The sequence below is a fragment of the Pinus tabuliformis genome, chromosome 6 (assembly GCF_031772625.1).
Source record: "Pinus tabuliformis cultivar Carrire ecotype Pingquan chromosome 6, CPIR1, whole genome shotgun sequence".
NCBI classification, from domain to species: domain Eukaryota; kingdom Viridiplantae; phylum Streptophyta; class Pinopsida; order Pinales; family Pinaceae; genus Pinus; species Pinus tabuliformis.
In genome coordinates this window covers 1015511186-1015530568 of record NC_142292.1, presented here as the reverse complement: position 1 = coordinate 1015530568, position 19383 = coordinate 1015511186, and the positions used below count along the sequence as shown (strand labels likewise).

At 31.3% G+C, this 19383-nt stretch overlaps 1 pseudogene; it reads left to right on the top strand.

Moving 5' to 3' along the window:
* LOC149262436 (CSC1-like protein ERD4) overlaps positions 1 to 15336 on the top strand; it is a 52460-nt pseudogene extending 37124 nt beyond the window's left edge.
* The last annotated feature ends 4047 nt before the right edge of the window (positions 15337 to 19383 follow it).

The window sequence follows — 19383 nt, the reverse complement described above, 5'->3', positions numbered from 1 at the left end:
CTTGAAGGAGCTGTCATTCTCATTCTTCAAGAAACCTTGGGAGAGGGGGATCTAATCTCTAGCATTCTACGAATAATCCTACCCAGATGGAAATTCATATGTACAGATCCTCAAGGATGTTCTGGTGGCCAAGAGATAGAGTTGAACTCTCAATTTGTAAAAGCCCTAAATTTCTAGGGGATGGACTCAATCATCAACCTCAAATTAAACTTTGTGGAGCTCAATCAAGATCTCCTCATCTTCAATATATATTCTCCCCCCTACCCCCCATAATAAAATCCCTTTCTGGGATTCTTTATCTCTGAAATCATTTATGGTCGAGGCCAATATTATCATTAGAGGGGGCCTAAACTTCTCTATAGATGAACCAAATCACAATCTCATTAACATACACCCACCTAATGCAACAAGCTTATACCCACCTAACGTAACAAAAGAATAGGGGAGGACCAAATTGTAAAACGCATTGGTCACTTTATATTGGTTGAGCATCTGATAGACAATATTCCTCTTATAAAACAATGGGTCAGTGAGGGTGGTGGCTCATACCACTCCCCGATCATTCTTGAAATCAAAGTCACGGAAAAAACCCCCTAGCCCTTTCAAATTCAACTATACTTGGCTTACATATGAGAGTTTCACTAAGCTAGTGAAAGAAACCTAGAGATCCTTCGACTCCCTGTCACAAGTTTCAACAAGAAGACAATTTGCACAAAATCTCAAATTTATGAAGGAAGGAACTATTAAATGGTTGGTCGAAAAAAGGAATAGGGACTCTAAGGAACTCCATGAAGTGGAAGTTGATCTAAAATCAATATCAGAAGACCCATCAAAAGGTTGTGACTTAGAGGAATCAAAGGAAAACCTATTTTGCCTTGAAGGGAGGAAGATAAAACTCTTGGTCGACATTGAGGCTCCTAAAGACTCAAAATTCAACCCATATGGTTAGAGGAAGGTGATGAGAACACCAAGTTTTTTCCAGAATTTCACCAAAGGGAGGAAAATGAGCAACACAATTTGGAAGCTAAGGGATCCTTAAGGGAATTATGTTTCCTCTTTTTAGAACCTTGTTGCTCTAGGGACAAATTATTTTAGCTCTCTTTTCAAAGAACCCTAGAGGGCATCCATTGTTGAGGTAGTCAAATTGGCCTTGTTCTTCCCAAGTTTCATGGTACCAAACGACAATGAGAAATTGATGGAACTAGTAACATTTGATGAGCTCAAGAAGGTCTTGAGTGGATTCCAAAAGGACAAGAGCCCAGGACCAGATGGGTGGTTGATTCAATTCTCCTGGGTGCTCTTTGAAATCATAGGCAATGATCTCCTCAGAGTCATTGAAGTATCCATATCTTTTGGTCACACCCCTGCCTCTTTCAACTCTATGTTCCTTGCCTTAATCCCTAAATCCAATGAACCCTCTTCATTCGATGATTTCTGATCCATCTCTCTCTATAATTGCATCTATAAAATTATAGTCAAAACTATAGCCCTTCAACTCAAACCCATCCTTTCCAAATCTATCTCCGAGGCACAATTCGAATCCATAAAGCCATTGGTGTTACCTAAGAAGGCATTCATAGCCTCAAACAACGTCGTCTGAAAGAAGCCATCCTAAAAATTGGCCTTTCAAAAGCCTTCAACTGAGTCAATTGGTTATACATTTGACTTCTTCTCACCCATATTGGCTTCATAATTGACTTTATCAATTGGATTATGAGTTGCATCTCCACTACTTCTTTTGCAATCCTCATCAATGGTTTTGCATCTCCTTTATTAAAATCCGAACATGGATTAATGCAAGGTAGCCCTCTATCCCCCCTTCTCTTTCTCTTGGTGGAAGAAGGCCTTAGCAGATACCTGGAAGAAGCTCGCATAAGGAATGGCCTTATGGGTCCCACTCTTCACATCACCCACTACCTTTTTGTTGATGACATCCTTATTTTTAGTTATGGTTCCTTAAGCAATGCTCATTTAATCAAAGAAGCTCTTTCTCTTTTTTAGGCAGGCACGAGAATGGTAATCAATATCAAAAAATCAACCATCACTCCTTTCGGTCTAATTGAAAGCGAGTTGAGGTCCTATTTACACTTTTTTCCTTTCAATTAGGCCAATCTAGAGAATGGACTAAAATACCTTAGGTTCCTCGTAAAACCCAAATTTTACACTATTACATACTAGAAATGGATCTTAACCAAGATTGAAAAGAGGCTCAAAGCCTGAAGCATGATATGGTTATCAAGGGCGAGGCGATTAGTCCTATTTAAATCAGTGTCAGATACCATTCTAGTTTACTGGATGTGACTCTCCTAGATTCTGAAAGGCACCCTCACCAAAATCCGGAAACTATGCTATAAATTCCTTTGGGAAGGAATCTCAGAGTAGTACACCTTCCCCTTGGTCAAATGGTCCAAAATTGTCATGCCTAAGGTGTGGGTGGGGGCGCTGAAACAACTTCCTTATTCATGTTAAGTATTGGTAGCTGAAGCAGATTAGAGGATGATCTCTTCTCAAAGTCTATGAACTTCTGTGATCTACAAGAAATACATTTTTCCTCTAGCCCTAGAGGACTAGATAAAAAACTCCAACAAAAATAGACCAAACACCTTTATCATATGGATTGCCATTATCAACGCTTTCCCCCTCAATGAAAATGGTCTTGCATGGAAATTTGGAGTAGGCACTAGCCTATGACTAGGCATTGATCCTTGGGCTAGAAGTAACGAAGGTCATCGCCTCTTGAAGGATCTAATTGCAATACTTCACTCAAAGTGGATATACACTCTCAACCAGGCTATGACACCCCATTCAAATCCCCATAGAGACCAAAAATAGATTTTAGGCAACCAGTTGAACTTACCAAGACATTTCAAAAGAACCTGGTCAACCTTCACTCGAGCCTTACAAGAGTCACACATCCGCATAACTAAGGACCCTGATGATCTAGACTGGACTCAAATTGAGCCCCTGACCCCCAGGGGTTGTGGTGGTGTCACCTCTTGAAGCTTAAATTCCTAGCCAAATCTAGTCTTTTCGTGTGTGCGCTCTAGAAAACAAAATCCCCACATGGGATTTTCTACACAAAAGACAAAAACAAGAAGTGCCAAACTGGTGCAACCTATGCAAATCAGTGGAGGAATCAATGAACCACCTTCTGATCAAATTTTTCTATACCAAAAACCTCTGGTGTTTTCTTTCTTCAAAGATGGTTTAAGCATGTAAGTGGGAAGGCTTAAATCTTATGGTAGCATGGGAAGCATGGGTCACTAACAAGGGAACAAGAGACTTCATTGTCCTCCATCTCCTATCTAGCTGGGGTATTTGGCTAGCAAGAAACAAGGTTATTTTAAATGACAAACTGATTCCTTCTAAAACCACAGCTGCTCAATCTCTCACTATCTTGGATCTTATGCCTAAGCCATCCTATGCTTCTCGCATAAAAAAATGCCCCCCATCCTCAAATCAACAAAAACAGGCCCTAGGAATTTTTTGATGGGGCTACACAAAGAAAACCTAAATTATGCGGAGGTGGATTTTTCCTACACATTGACGACAACTACTCTTATCATATGAAAATGGGGCTTGGATAAGGGTCAAATAACTATGTAGATTTCTTGCCACTTAAGTTGTTATCGGTCTTTTTTTTGGAAAATAGCATCACTTCTCTTCAAATTTACGGGGATTCACATCTCATCATCAACTAAACTAAAGGATTGAATAGATGGTATAACCTCAGGCTTCAACCTCTTTTATATGACAAATCTCTTTTCAAATTAGCTTTCTCATCTTTCATTATTTCTCACATTTACAGGGAACACATCACATGTGCAGACACCCTCTCTAAGGAGGTTGTTCTATTGGCTCGCGAAACATGGGAAATAATAGAACACCTCAAAGGAGAGGCCTATGAGGTCTATCGCAAGCCATTCATCGAGGAAGAGAACATAGATTGAAGATGTGAACAAACAATTTTAAATTTTTTGTTATTGGCATTAATATTTATCATTTTAAACATCTAAACCATCAAAGAGGTTGGTCACACAACCCAACTTATATATATTTACAAACATTTTAGGAGATCACTTCTCATATGACACTTATTTCAGCACAGTTTTAAGACGATATTTTTTGGTTTTTGCCAATATGAATTGTAATAAAAAAACACCATCAACACCTCTCGTTTTTTGAAGCTTATAAACTATCAAATAAATACATGCATGACATGTATCACCAAATTGTAATTTTGTTTTCTAACGATAATAAAATTACACTTTTTTTTAGGAAAAAAACAAGCATGTTATAGACATTATGTATGAGACAAACTTTAATGAACTCTTATCCTACTCTGTAGTAATCTCAAAATAGGCATTAAATAACGTAATGAAAGAACTAAATTAAGGCATTAATGCATGAGTAATGACATAGCAGTGAAATAAGGATGCCAGTACACGCACCAGATTCCAATATTTATGAAAAGTAATACACTTGAAATCTCAATATTGCTGAAAATTTCATTTTTTTGTGTTTGAAACTCATGTTTGACTTTTAATTAATGTGTAAATTTTAAAAATAATTTACAAAGTTTACTCAAGTTTTGAAAAAATTTAACAATTATGATTTATAAAAAAAAATTGTGGCTATGTGTGTGTGTGTGTGTGTGTGTGTGTGTGTGTATAATGTGAAATCATTTTATATATAGATTCACCTTTATATAATATTGACATATATAATCTATTCAATAAAAAAAAAACATCTAAAATTATTATGCCACGACTTAAATAATATATTTTTAAATTATAATAGGAAATCTTTAACAAAATCTCTTTTAAGTCTCACCACTAGGACTCCAATGCTATTGCAACATCTACAAAAAAAACCAACAAACACATTTATGATATTCTATCACTTCCTATGTCAATATAGATATATTTTTGAAAATGCAATTTAAGTTCTTCCTCTAAACTCTTATTGCATTTGAGTCCCTTCCTACATTAATACAACCTTGATAATTTGATTTCTAATTGGAACTAATATTATAGTTTCAATTTTACATTTATTGTCTATCTAATCTATTAACAACTTAAAGTCTCTCAATACTCATAAATATTTTTCTATTATTTTTTTCATAAAAATATAAAATGCCTAAAACTTAGCTATTCATTTAATAACAACATATTTCAAAATAATATAATGTATTGATAAGAAAAACAATGTCCCTCTGTTATAAATCTTTATAGCTCTTTGGCATCCCCCTAAGTCAACATGCTTTTTCATAGTTAATTATGTGTTCCTTTAATATATTATAATGTTTTTATTTCAAACATTTTTACCTACCTTAATAGATTGCTTGATTTTATGATATTAAATGTTTTTCTTTCAAATATTTTTACCTACCTTTAATAGTTTGTTTGATTTTATGGGCAACTTGTGTAGGAGTCATATAAGGCCTTGAAATATCAAGTTGTCAAATAATGCAAGATAAATACTTATAAGCATTTGTAGATGCATTAGTTATTTAAGAATATAGAGAGCAAACAAAAGTCAATTGATGCCATTTGTTGTGGAAATTTTTGTTATAAATTATTTTAATGCAAAATAGAAATTTCATTGTTTTAACTAAACACTTTTGAATTTTAACTTTGTGAATTCAACTATAAAATATCCCTACTTAAAAACTTTAACAATTCTATTTGTTTTAATATTTTGAAAATTTGTTTTAATATTCTAAAGTAGAAACCTAAATTCAAAAGTTGAAGAAGATCTAAACTATTATAATGTTGCCTACAAAATGTAACCTTGCAAATCACAAGTTTTAATAATTAAAAAAATTTAAGATCTGTATGCATGGGCATGAAGGGAATTTTTATCTTAGATACAATAAGTTATACTATCAATTATGTTTTACATAAGAAGCAGGTACTAAGCAACAACGCTGCATATTACACTTGTTTATGCAAGTATTAAGTATTGATTGTGTCTTGTTGTTTGTTAGACATTAAAGTGAAACATAATTGGACATAAGCCAATATTCTTCTTATTTTGTATATATATATATATGGGGCATGATATTCATTAAATTTGATTAGAAGTCATTTAATGATATTTTGTGTTTCTATATATATTGAGTATTTTTTTCAAATCGTAACTAAAATGAGCCTAGGTCAAGGAAAACCTGTCTATTGGATAAAAGAACGATCTACCCACAATGAGATGTTATTACCAGGATTGTGTGAAGCTTAGTCGAGTTTGGATGCCCCTTGGAATATTTTAATTCCCCCAAATTAGATTTTCATTCTCAACCCCTCCCCATGAGGTTTGAAACTAAAACCTAGTTGAGCCGAGAGGCTCATTCTACAGCCCAGTGTGATGTGTAATGTTGTTCGTCCGTCATCAAAGTTGAAGTTTTACTCATGTCGCCACCACAAAAATAAATAAATAAATAAAAATAAATAAATAAATCTAAAAATCTAAAAAAAAAACTATATAAAACATTTAAATAATGTAGACTCATAAAAAATTTGCATGTGAAAAAATTAGATCCCTCTTGGCTCATGTTAGATCTATATTTAAAATAAATCTATGCTAGTAAAAACTAAATCCCACTCAAACCAACTAATCTATACCTTATAAATTCTATATATATAATATAATAAATAAATAAACATTTACATTATACAATAAATATTATATATTAAAATATATACCCGTCAAATAATTCTAGATAAAATAATATATATCTCATATATAACATCACTGCTATGTTTCTTAGTCCTTATTGATAACGAAATCATTTTTTAATTATTAGTGGTTACTCTTAAGATCTCAATTTTTTTTTTTTACAAATTTTTCATCTCTATCCTATAATAATTAGAAATTTTGTATCTAACCCATTTTAAATTCTCCCCCTTTCCCTATATAAAGTGGTTTCTCTTATTAGATTACAAGACTCGTAATGTAGCAATCGTTATTATTTGTCATCGTTTATTTTATACGATATATCATTTTTTATTTTTATTAATAACTAATATAATTTTTTTGGAAACTGTGGAAGTGAATATTAAAGATGAAGAAGTTAAATTTTGATTATGGTTAAATTTTATTATTTGTAAATATATTGAATGTAAAATTAACAATTTATTTAAAATAAGTGTCGCAAAGTAGTTGAGTGCCAACCAATTATGTTATAAATTATGTTGTAGAAAAAATTGCATAAAACATTATAACTCGCAGTAAATTAATAGAAACTAATAGGTAAAGCTTTGACATGAAGTAATAAATTGAGATGTCTACCTCTACAATTTTACTCCTACATAACTCCTAAATAAATAATGGTGGGAAGTAACTCTTGGTGTGTATATATATATGAACTATTTTTAAATATACTACATGAATATTTAAAAATCATCTAATATTATTACAATAATATCCAGAAATTATGAGATAAAATATGTGACGGAGCTATCAACATGGCATTAGATTGTCAATAAGACCTTGAAATTATGGTCCAACAAACATTTGAAAATAGTGTTTTTAATAATATTTAAAAAATATTTATTTTTCAAAATCAAACATTATAAATTATATTGGTCAATGTAAAATTATTTAAATAGTTATGCAAACCAATAATAATATGTGTTTAGAAAGATAAACCATGTAGTCCACTACTAAGGTAAGATATTTGTAACATATCAAATGTATTGCAAACTTGTTTACCTCCCACATGTATTGCAAAACAATTTGTTCACCATGCTGAACTTTGAATTTCTTTTATTTTGTATTTTACAATTTGTTGTATTTAACACTAGCACTTCTACCATACTTATAATACTCAATATAAATCTAATTGTTTCCTCTCGTTTCATTTACATTAGTTTTTAACGAATAAAATCTTCATAACTATCATATCTTAACTTTTTTAATAAAAATTATTAAAATCAAATCAATTATATATATGCATTCCATAAATCATAAAATTAAATAAATTATTACCTAAATAGGTGTGTCTATTTTGGAATAAGGTTCCAGAATTTAAATTCAATTATCAAAAAGCAATAGATAAATGGTAGGTATTTAATGTATTTAGCATTTACATAATATCCACAAAATATTTATGTCCATAGGCATGTCTATTTTGGAACAGGGCTTCAAGAATTTTAATTTAGTTATCAATAATTTTGATTTAGTTGAATGGTAGGGATTTAACCTCCATAAAATATTCTAGAATATTCTTAACAATATACACAAATCAAAGGCTGAGATTTATTTTAAAAGTAGTTATGTATTTTTTATCTTTTAATTAAATACATTAATTAAAAAAATGGCGATTAAACAAGTGTGATACGGAATGAGTTATGGTTTTTTGGGCATATGGTATTGATAAGTCATGTTGTTGGGATCATGCTGTTATAAAAAGGCATATTTATCAATTAAGACTTTTCATGATAAAGTGGGGTTGAATCTCCATTGTTAAGAATCTTGTCACGTGTCTTTTAAAAATGTTTATATGTGTTTAACTTGTATATTATTTTTTTGTTATTAATAATAATAATAATTTTAAATAAACTTATAATTTAGTTAATTTTCATGATATTTCTAATTTTAGCAACTCAAGTAAGTGTTTTGATGCTTATTATAGATTCATGCATATGGGTATTTGTTAGTCATTAATTTATATGGATGTGTTAGTTTTAGTAGTAGTTGACATAGAGGATTGATATTTATTTCAAAAATAGCTATTTTATTTTTTATTTTCAATTTAATTTTAAAATATTATATATATGTGTGTGTGGTTTTTTGGACATGTGGTATTGAAAAACCATGGTATTGGCCTATAATATTATAACATACCTTATTTATAAGTTAAGTATCTCCATATTAAAATGAGGGTGAATGTCCATGGTAAAAAATCTTGTTACATGTATGTTTTTTTTAATGTATTAGTTTATATATTAATTCCCTTTATAACTAATAATAATAATAATAATAGTTTAAAATGAAGAAATAATTTTATTTTATTTTGTAATTTTTTTATTTTTTTTATTTGAGCAATGTAAGATGTATCATGAAATAAATGTTTTGATGCCTATCCGTATTTACCAACCATTCCATAAGTTTGAGGACATAATATTATAAGTTTATCATTTGATTTTTTTAGTAAATAAAAAATTAATTTATAAATAAAATAGAAGAAAAGAACTATTATTTTGAATAAAAAAATATTTATTCTATTTATATATTTATATAATGTTATATGTTTTTTTGGTTATTTAAGTTAATTATAATAATAATAATAAATATTTAATAATACTAAATTAAATTTATATTGATTATTAAAATTTATAATATTTTAAATAAAAAAAAGTTACCAATTTAAAATTAATTAATTAATGAAATTAAACATTTCTAAAAAAAAATGGTCGACATATATCAAGGAATTAAACTAAATATAAAATATGTATAAAAGATAAACATTGCAAAAAGCTAAATCTATTAAGGATCTTTCCACTTCAAACCTTACAACCAATGTCTGAAGTAAGGTAAAAAAAAAATTGAATGTTTATTTGCATAGTCAATGTCTCAAAATTAGACACTACACAACCATCTAAATTTACAATATCAATTGAATTTTTTTACACAATCATGTGAATTTACAACAACAATTGATTTTTTTTTTATGGTTTCACCTTGAGCCAGGTTTCATTTCCATTGTATAATTTTATGTCATTTTGAGATCTCGAGTTTATTGTGGGACTCTCTCCCATTTTTCTATTTGAGGAAAGCTACCTAGTTCTCTTAGAAAATAAACTTTTTTATATTTATATATTTATTTGTAGATTAGAAAGTGGATGAGGGGTAAAGGGCATATAGTCCTCCACTTTGGTTGTTGTTACATTTATGCAATGGTAAGTGATACAATTTTGTAATGTGCGTTATTGTCCTCTCGTTATGGTTTTATTTGATTGTTGACTTTTAATATTTAACATATAGGGAAAAATGGTAACCTCTTTATATTGTTTGGAAACCAGGAGGTTGATTGAAATGTGAATGGCCAGAGTGGAGTGAAGAATAAATATGATATCATAACTTAGTTTAAACTTAGCTTACATAGAAGTAATGCGGGTGTTTAGGTTTATTGGTAGCTACTTGATAAGAAGGTTGTTGGATTCCTCTTGGATACCCAAAAAAAAAGACTTAGTATATTTAGGCTTGAGACAAAGGTGAATTTACTTAATTTAAATCTATAAATACAATTGATTTTCTATTAAAGTTAATATTCACGTTTAAAAAGTGAAAATCAATATTTGTAATGAAAAAATGTAAAAGTTTGGATTGCAGAGAAGAAGAACTCTATACCAAATCAATTGGGCTAGAACCATAGATGATTTGGCTTAATTTTATCTATTTTCCATTAAGGTTCATATTTACATTTAAAGATGAACATCAATATTTGCAATAAAAAAAATTAAATATTCACAAATAGAAAATTAAATTACGATAACTAAAGTATTAATCAATCAACAATTAGTCTTTAAAAGCGATCCTTTAACATCTATCCATACATGAGATGTAAATAAACTAGCAATTGCACCACATGTTGCAAAGGAAACATCGTAAGGTGATAAAGTAGGAAAGAGTAGCATAAAAGTCATCACAAGCAACAAATGTGAGATAAAGAGAAAGTGAGGGGCAGATCCATAAAGTATCACCTCCCAAAGCCTAAAGCAGTCAAAATGTCAGGAGTTCATGGCAGCCAAGAAGAAACAGAGAACCAGAGAAGCTAATTAAGCCATGAAAGAAATTAAAGAACTCCTAAAACAAGAAAGAAATGATTCACCTATTGTATCACATCTGCCAGATATAAATTTGAGCAACAAATCTGGAATCAATATCAGGCAATCAGGGACAAAATGTTTCTGGACCAGGGAGAAAGAACACTAATCATAGAAGAGAATCCTAGACTAGATCCAATAGAGGAGCATTTTTGTCAATGTAACAATTCTCTTTTGCCCTTCATGGGCCCTTTGCTCATATCACATGGGAATCACGTCAACAATCATAATTATTGAATAAAAATCTATATAACCCCATCAACCATGGTAATACCAACTTTGCCTTACTGAAAAGAATATTGAGCTTAGGAGCATACAATGATGTAGACATGATTCTTAAGCATATTGAACAACTTTAAAACTGGGTAAAACAATTTGCACAAAATTCATGATAACATTGGTATCTAATGTAGTCTGTTTTTCTTAGTACTAATTAGATGAATATGGATCAATGTATTGCATTATTTAGTTCAATTATAAATGGATCAATATATTTATGCTTACCTTATTGAATATGAATTTGAATTATATAGATATATATATTGAAAAAAAAGTATATACCAAAACGTCTCTCTATTCCCCTAAATTTTCCTAAAGTATGAAGGTACTCCTACACGTCCCGCCTATGCATCTCCCTGCATTGGCTTCCCAATCTCGGAGTCTTGGTGGAACATTGCTAATAACAACTAAAACCCTAACTTTTATAACCTAAGTTACTAAGGTGACTTTATTACAAATATAAGCCTTACATTCTAACACCAAAAAGTGGGACATTCGAATGCCCACTGCAATGAATTTTCAAGACAAAACATCAAAGCTACAAACTCTTTAGCAATTTATCAAAGATTTCTTCTATATATCAATGTGGAAAAAAGGTCAAATCACCATTGAGTTTTAATTTCTTAGCACATTTTTTGTTTTTATTTCATGTTTATCATTTCTTGCCTTTAACTTAGAGATAAGGACCCCTCTATCCCCCCATCCCCCATGGGGTGTCTCCACATGTCCCCATAGTGCATTTTCCCACTCCCACATCCCCACATCCTAGAAACATAGTGAAACATTGATATGATATTCAAATGAGGATTAGAAAGCAATGCTAGAAAAAAAATGAGACGAGCTCGGATTAGGTAGTAATGCTAGAAAAAAAAATAAGACAAGAGCGCAAAGAGAATACCAAATGGATCTATGAAGATTTGAAACATCTGGATTTTGAAAATTGTAATCACAAGGCTCTAATAGCAACTTGTGCAAGTTCAAGAATGAAATGTGAGAAAGCAATGAAAACAAAAATACTAACATGAAATCACACAATTACAACAAATACAAGTGTTTATTACCCCTAACAATAACAAACTCTGCTATACATTACATGTATGTATAATATTACATAGGAAACAAAATTGGTATATATATAGATTGAAGGAAAATTTTAAAAGAAGAAAAGCTAAAAGCTATTTACAATATCCAATCCATGTATGGCATCATGCACACCTTTGACTTCAACCATGATGTCGCAACCAAAACCCTGACCTAAATGTCACATATGGTATTTTAAAACTAACAAAAGAACAATATATAATGGTGTTGTCCCTTAAATCACACATAACAACGATCATGAAAATTAAGACGCATCACAACATGAAACACACCACATCCCTGTGAGTACCCTTGCATTAGTAAAAAAATTGATAGTTTACGATATAAGCACCCCATGTGACCATCCAATGTGCCCCATCCAAATGTCTTCCCATTGCACAAATTCCTTCTTTTCAAGAATCCAAAAAAAATAAAATCATTATTTGATTCTTAGTTTACAAAATTGAGTATATTATCTCACTCATAGTTCACAAAGTTAAAAACATTATCCAATTGATATTGTAAAAGGTTAAATGCATTATCATGGTTACAAATAAATTGTTTTGAGCTTTTAAAATGATGCCCCTAAAACTACTCTAGCCCCTTTCACAATATGACCAACCCTTGAACCAAAGTGGGCAGAGTTGAAGTTATATTACACAATGATTAAGTTTTTTTAACTATAAACCCTACTTTCAACTAAAATTTACTTTACACTATTTAAACTAAATTTCAACAAAAATATTATTTTAGATTAAAAAAATACTAAAAAATCATGTAACTTATGGGGTTTCTTTACATTTCTTCACTTTCTAAAGATGTGTCCCCAAAAAAAATTTACAAATTTGTTAGTGTGCATGATACCATTATATTTGAAATCATCTTTACTTGGCTCTATAACTTTCTCCCAATTTTGCGTAAATATAAACATAAATGTACATATAGTCCCATTACAAATTGGCAAAATCAAAATCAAATATCTTTAAAACTATATAACCTAAAAATTTGTAAAAATAATAAGATGCAATACTTAAATCATTCTTTTCGAAAGGTATTTTTAGAATTTTTAAACTTAAGAAAATTGTAAAATTAAGTGGAATCTACACTATATTTTTTAATACAATACATTAAAAAATGTGAAACAGTCTTACAATATATGTAGATTATCATACCAAAATTATTTGTCCTAAAGAAAAAATCTAAACTTCAAAACAATGGGATCCACAAACATCATTATTCATTCTAACATGTTCAAGAATATGTTGTCAACAAATATAAAAATCTAAACTTGAAAACAATGGGATCCACAAACATCATTATCCATTCTAACATGTTCAAGGATATGTGGTCAACAAATATCAAAGGGACTTGTTAAATGTTAATTAAAAATATCACAAAAATCTAATGAATAGAAAACCAAATGAATTCCCTACAAGTCATCTTCTTATTGCAAATTGAAATTTCAAATGTGAAATTCCAAATTAAAATATAATGTGTAAGGGTAAAACTAAATTTAATGTTTCTTGTTCACCTCAACAAAATAGAGTAGCAAAGAGGAAAGCCTTGGTTGAAAGCAAATGGTGCATGCATATGCACACTTATGGGACAAGAAGCATAAGATGTTGTATGATAAACAATATAGCAAGTGCATCATAAACAATTATAACTCAATTTTAAAAGTATTGAGTTTATACTCCTATGTCAATGGGAGCTCAAAACATAAAACCTCAACATATAAAAATAGGTGTTAAACATTGAATCAAAAGAATTATGAAAAATCATCTCCCAAATACCAAAAGTAACACCACAAATAGCCCTTGAAAAAATGTGAACATAGTGTTTATAATGCTTGATTATTTTAAGTTAGATTTCTTCAAAATGGAATATCAACATACCTTTGTATTGGACGTATATCAACATACCTTCCTATTGGACGTTTAGCAGGGCTTTCCTGTGAACAAAACGCACCTGTGTTCATTGTTGAATCAAACACTCAAACACTGATAGAATGCTAGGGTTTTGTTTTATATTGAACTTTTTTAATGTTCATGAACAGGCTCACAAAGCGTGGAAGGAACTAGAAGGCTACATAAAGAGTCTAGCTCATGTTGAAGTCATATTTGAAAATTCTAAGAGAGGGGATGCGGCCATTGCACAAGACAGGAACTTTGGGACTTTTGGGACCAAAAGTTGACTCTATAGATTTCTACAATGAGAAGATTAAGGATATGTCATCCAAGCTGGAAACAAAACAAAAGATTACACTGATAGAGAAATAGGTTGCAACAACCTTTATAATTTTCAACAACAGCCTGTTGCAGCAGCTACATCTCAGCTTGTGCAGTCACAGCTCACAGATAGATGCACTGTAATGGCTGCTCCTGAGCCTCGTCAAATACTATGGAAAAGCCTTGCCATGACCTTCTATAAGAAAAACTTAAAATCATCCTTGAAGCTTACTTGCCTCAACTTGCTTTGCTTGTCTTTCTGGCTTTCTTGCCCACAATTCTCATGATTCTCTCCAAGGCTGAAGGGATTCCTTCAGAAAGCCATGCAGTGAGAGCTTCCTCTGGAAAGTATTTTTACTTTATCGTGTTCAATGTTTTCCTGGGAGTTACATTAGGTGGCACCTTGTTTGAGTCCCTCAAGGAGATTGAAAAGCAACCTAACTCAATCGTTACGCTGCTTGGCAATTCTATTCCTCCCAATGCTACCTTCTTCATTAGTTTTATTGCGCTCAAGTAAGCTAGGTTTCCTTTTCCTTCCAATTTAATGAATTTGTTTTCTAGTTTTCAGTCTCTAAAAGAATTCGTTGTTGGTTTGCTATGGATGAGATGGGTTTTGTTCTTCAGGTCTTTATGTCTAATTTCCTTCATATGTTAATTGTCCTTTTAAACAGGATTTAGGCTATGGGCTTGAACTTTCTCGCTTGGTGTCGCTAGTGATATACCATATCAAGAGGAAATTTCTTTGTAAGACTGAAGCAGAGGTGGAAGAGGCTTGGGCTCCTGGTGGTTTTGGCTATGCTACCAGAGTTACAAATGACATGTTAGTTATCACCATTGCTTTATGCTATTCTGTTATTGCTCCCATGATCCTTCCTTTTCCCTTCGTGTACTTCATTGTGGGATGGTTTGTGCTTCAGAATTAGGTGACACTTTCTCTCTGTCTCACAACTTCCTTTGTTTTTAACAAATGGAAATGGTGCCCCCAAATTCCATATGAACCAGACTTGTGATAATAAGAGAAGCTAAGGAATGGGTTGAGGCTCATATATGCATTGCTGCTCACCACGCCGAAATTATTTGCTGGCCACAATGAACAATCCAACAGCCACAATTGAGAAGACAACACCTGCAACAACAACTCCAATGATCAAAATTGCTGAGATTTTTTTCCTTGTAGAAGCGGCAGGAGCAGAACCAAATTGCCCAGTAGTATAGAGACCAGGGTTTCCTATAGGTTGTATCAATAATTATCAAACCTTTTGGAGAATTTGGAAATTTTGGAAGGACACCTGTTAATCTATTGTTTGAAACGTTCAACAATGTAAGACTGCCCATAGCTATCAAGGAACTGGGAACTTCTCCAGTCAAATTATTGTTGGAAAGATCCAAAATTTCTAGCGTGATCAAAGTGGAAAGAGAACTTGGGATTTCCCCCAGTAGAGAATTGCAGTTGAGATTGAGTTGAATTTGCAACTTCAGCGCAAAAACCGGACATATGAAGCGCAGTGAAACTACTCCCATTGGTAGTGAAATTCACACCACTCCATCCACATGGGTTATCAGACTTTGCAATCATCCATGAGGGTATGTAGGACGACAGGTTTTTCATCACCTGTCTTTGTTGGTTATCGATAAAATTCCAGAATCCAAACATGAAAGAATGAACAGGAGACTGAGAAAGGGAGAACATCTCCAACAATGCCTCATTTTTCACAACAAATAAATGAAGAATGTGTGCAATCCCTGCGCAAGAAAGCACAACGATCGTGTTTGGAAAATCAGCCAAAATTGGAAAACATAATGAAGAAACCAGGCGTATAACCATATTTAAATGGCAGTAAGGGGAAGATGGTCTGTTTGTAAAGGGACAAGTATAGTCGTTACAAACTGCGGCGTAATCACCAGAGGTGGTTAGTCCCTAATTCTTGCAAGAGGTTCCATGGCCTGTGATGATCCAACGATGCAAATTTTTCTAATCGTCTAACACAAAAATCGACAGCTCAGTACAGGACATGATGACACAGAAGCGAGTTGGTCTCAGAGGGAAATGCCTTACGGCGTAAATATCACAACATGTTTCTTCTAACAACATTGTGCATGTTTAAACCGATAATTATCGATCATGTCAAAATAATTACCACGTTACTATGATCATTCTCACACCAGCACATGTTCATATCCAAAGGAAACCACTACAACCATTCATTTCATTTAAAGGATACTAGCAACTTATCTTTGCTTTTCATGCATGTAATTAGATAAAAACTTATTCAAAGAGAGTTAGCCCCTATGCTTCTTCTTTGTGCATGTAACTAAGTAATCTTTCCAATACAATAGATATTATTATAATACATAAAAATACATGCCTCTTCTAAGGGAAGACTAACAAAATAGGCATCATTATCGTGCAAGCAAATGCAAGTTCCTTTTCGAAAATAATCTTTCCCAAAATAGAGCTATTTACAAAATCTATTGTATGCACAAAACAAAACTATTACGCTAACCATTATTTTGTGTTAGCCATTATTTCTTACATGCAAATATATATATCTTAAAAAAACTAATACATTTGTTGCAAGTAATTATTTGTTTTGCTTTCCAAAATCTAAAATCTAACCTAATGCTAATTCTTTTCTCCACAAAAATCCATATTTCTCTAACAATAAATTAAATTTAAATTTAATGCTTTTAAAACATATCCATTTATAAATTCATTTGTTTTCAAGTGGTCAATTTGTTTTTATTGAAGTATGTCAATGAAATACCATGTGTTTGGTGGGTTTGTATTTAAGCTTGATCGTACGGGAGTTAATTCCTCTTTTTCCCTATTTCTCCTCCATGGCTTCGGTGGATTTCTGCTAAGTTTAGGTTGTGTGGGTTTGGTCGTCGCTGCCGGATGTTTCTGTGCCGAAGAGCCAATAGTTCTTGTTAAAGAAAGCATAGATATAGACTTCTGTGGCAATTTTCGATAAAGATTAAAAGAAATATATAAATAAACAACAACATAGAATTCCACCGCAGGTTAATATAACTTTTTATTGTTATTAAAAATAAAAATTAATAATTTTATAGGTTAATATAACTTTATAATTTTTTTTTTTTTTTTTTTTTTTTTTTTTTTTTTTTTTTTTTTCCCGAAGGTGGCAAAACCTATCAAACTCAGGTGTCAAACCAACAGTGAGGACAGCCATCTCTGGCTGCTATCCGCGACTGTCGGTTTGACTCATCACTGTTATCAAGGAAAACCACGCCACCTGTAATAACCTGCTGGTGGTCCGTAAGGGAGCAGGCTTTCACCCCTGCCAGATGCCTCTGGGTCTTGGGCCGTTAACCTGTTTCCTTACGTCCGAGGAAGACGAGCTCTTAGCCAAGCAGAAGCAGTTTTACGGCATACTCCAGGCCGAACTTTATAATATTGTTAAACATGACATTTTCACCTTTTAAATTATTAAATTTATTTTTTTTAATAATAAAAATGTGATATATTTAGATTTCTTAGTTTTATATTGGTTAATCATTAATTTTATATAAATAAAATCATATACATAATATAATATAAATTCTATAGTGATGCTTGAGTGGGAATATTTCAATCATATACATAATATAAAGTATAGGATTATACTTGAGGTTGTTAAGTGGGGATATCTCTTGATTTTATTGCAAAATTATATAAAATTTATAGTTGTGTTTGAGTTTGTTGAAAAAGGATATTTTTTGATATTATCGTGAAAACATATTAGGTGATAGTTATTATAAAGGTTTAGAATTGGGTTATTAGTTTGTTTTCTAAAAATTATTTTAGTTTTTAATTTTATTAATATTAACACAATTGTTTTCAATAATTTATAAGATTGAATTAATGAGTTAAAATTATTTTTTTGTATAATTAGAATGTTTGTTATTATTGAAGCTATAAGATGCAAGTTTTGAAACTCTATAAATTGCAGAGTTTTAAAAACTTGGTGTGACTTTCTATCCCCTTGTGTTATGTTTTGAACATTCTTTCGATTTAAAAGTAAATGAAATAAATGCAAAAGATTATTTATAAAGAGTTTAGACTCATCGACTTCCAAAATAAAATTGCATTTGTTGAAGTTGAAAATGTTATGTTGGTAATCTTCCTTCACATATGTAGGGGACATTGATTTAGCGAGGGAGTTGAATGTTATTAGAGTGAGATTCTTGGTCCATACAAATAAGATGAATTATAGTGCATAAGAAATTAAAACATATGATGACCTTTAGTTTTTAATGAATGACCTGTAGAAGGAAATTGGACCCTTAGTTTTATATGTACACAAAACAACATTTTAGGACATAAATTGAAATACATAGAGTGATCTTTAAGGATGGCTCATTACAGTCATGGTATATGTCTACCAAAGAGCCAAATCATAACGCAACCTCTAAACCTCCCTTTATGGCTACCTTTCATTGTTACTGACATCAAAGAACCCTTTTATTCAATACACCTTCTACATGGACATTACATTTATTTTATACACCTTATACATGGACATTACATATTTATGGTATTTTCTCTGCAATATAAAATAATTTATTGTAGGTGATGTTTTTTTTTTTAATTTTAGTCATAATATTATGTTCACTATACAAGTTTTTATCTCATGAGAAAAAATCATTACATAATCATTTTAAATAAGATTATACATGGACTTGTACTTTGTGGACATGGTTGATCTTCTTTCCTTTTTGATCAAAAATTCTAACAAGAAACATAGAAAAGCACTTTTCCTCTTCTCTTAAAGGATAGAGTATTCTTTTAATATTTTTTTCACTTTTTCCTCATTACAAAAAAAAAAAAACAAAAACAAAAACAAAAAAAATCTCATTATAATTTTTGTTAAGATGCAATAGCATAATGTAGAAAAAACAATTTTGATTCATATATGAACAACTAAAGGAACAACATAAAAGCTAAGAAAGGAACTCCGTAGCTTCCACTT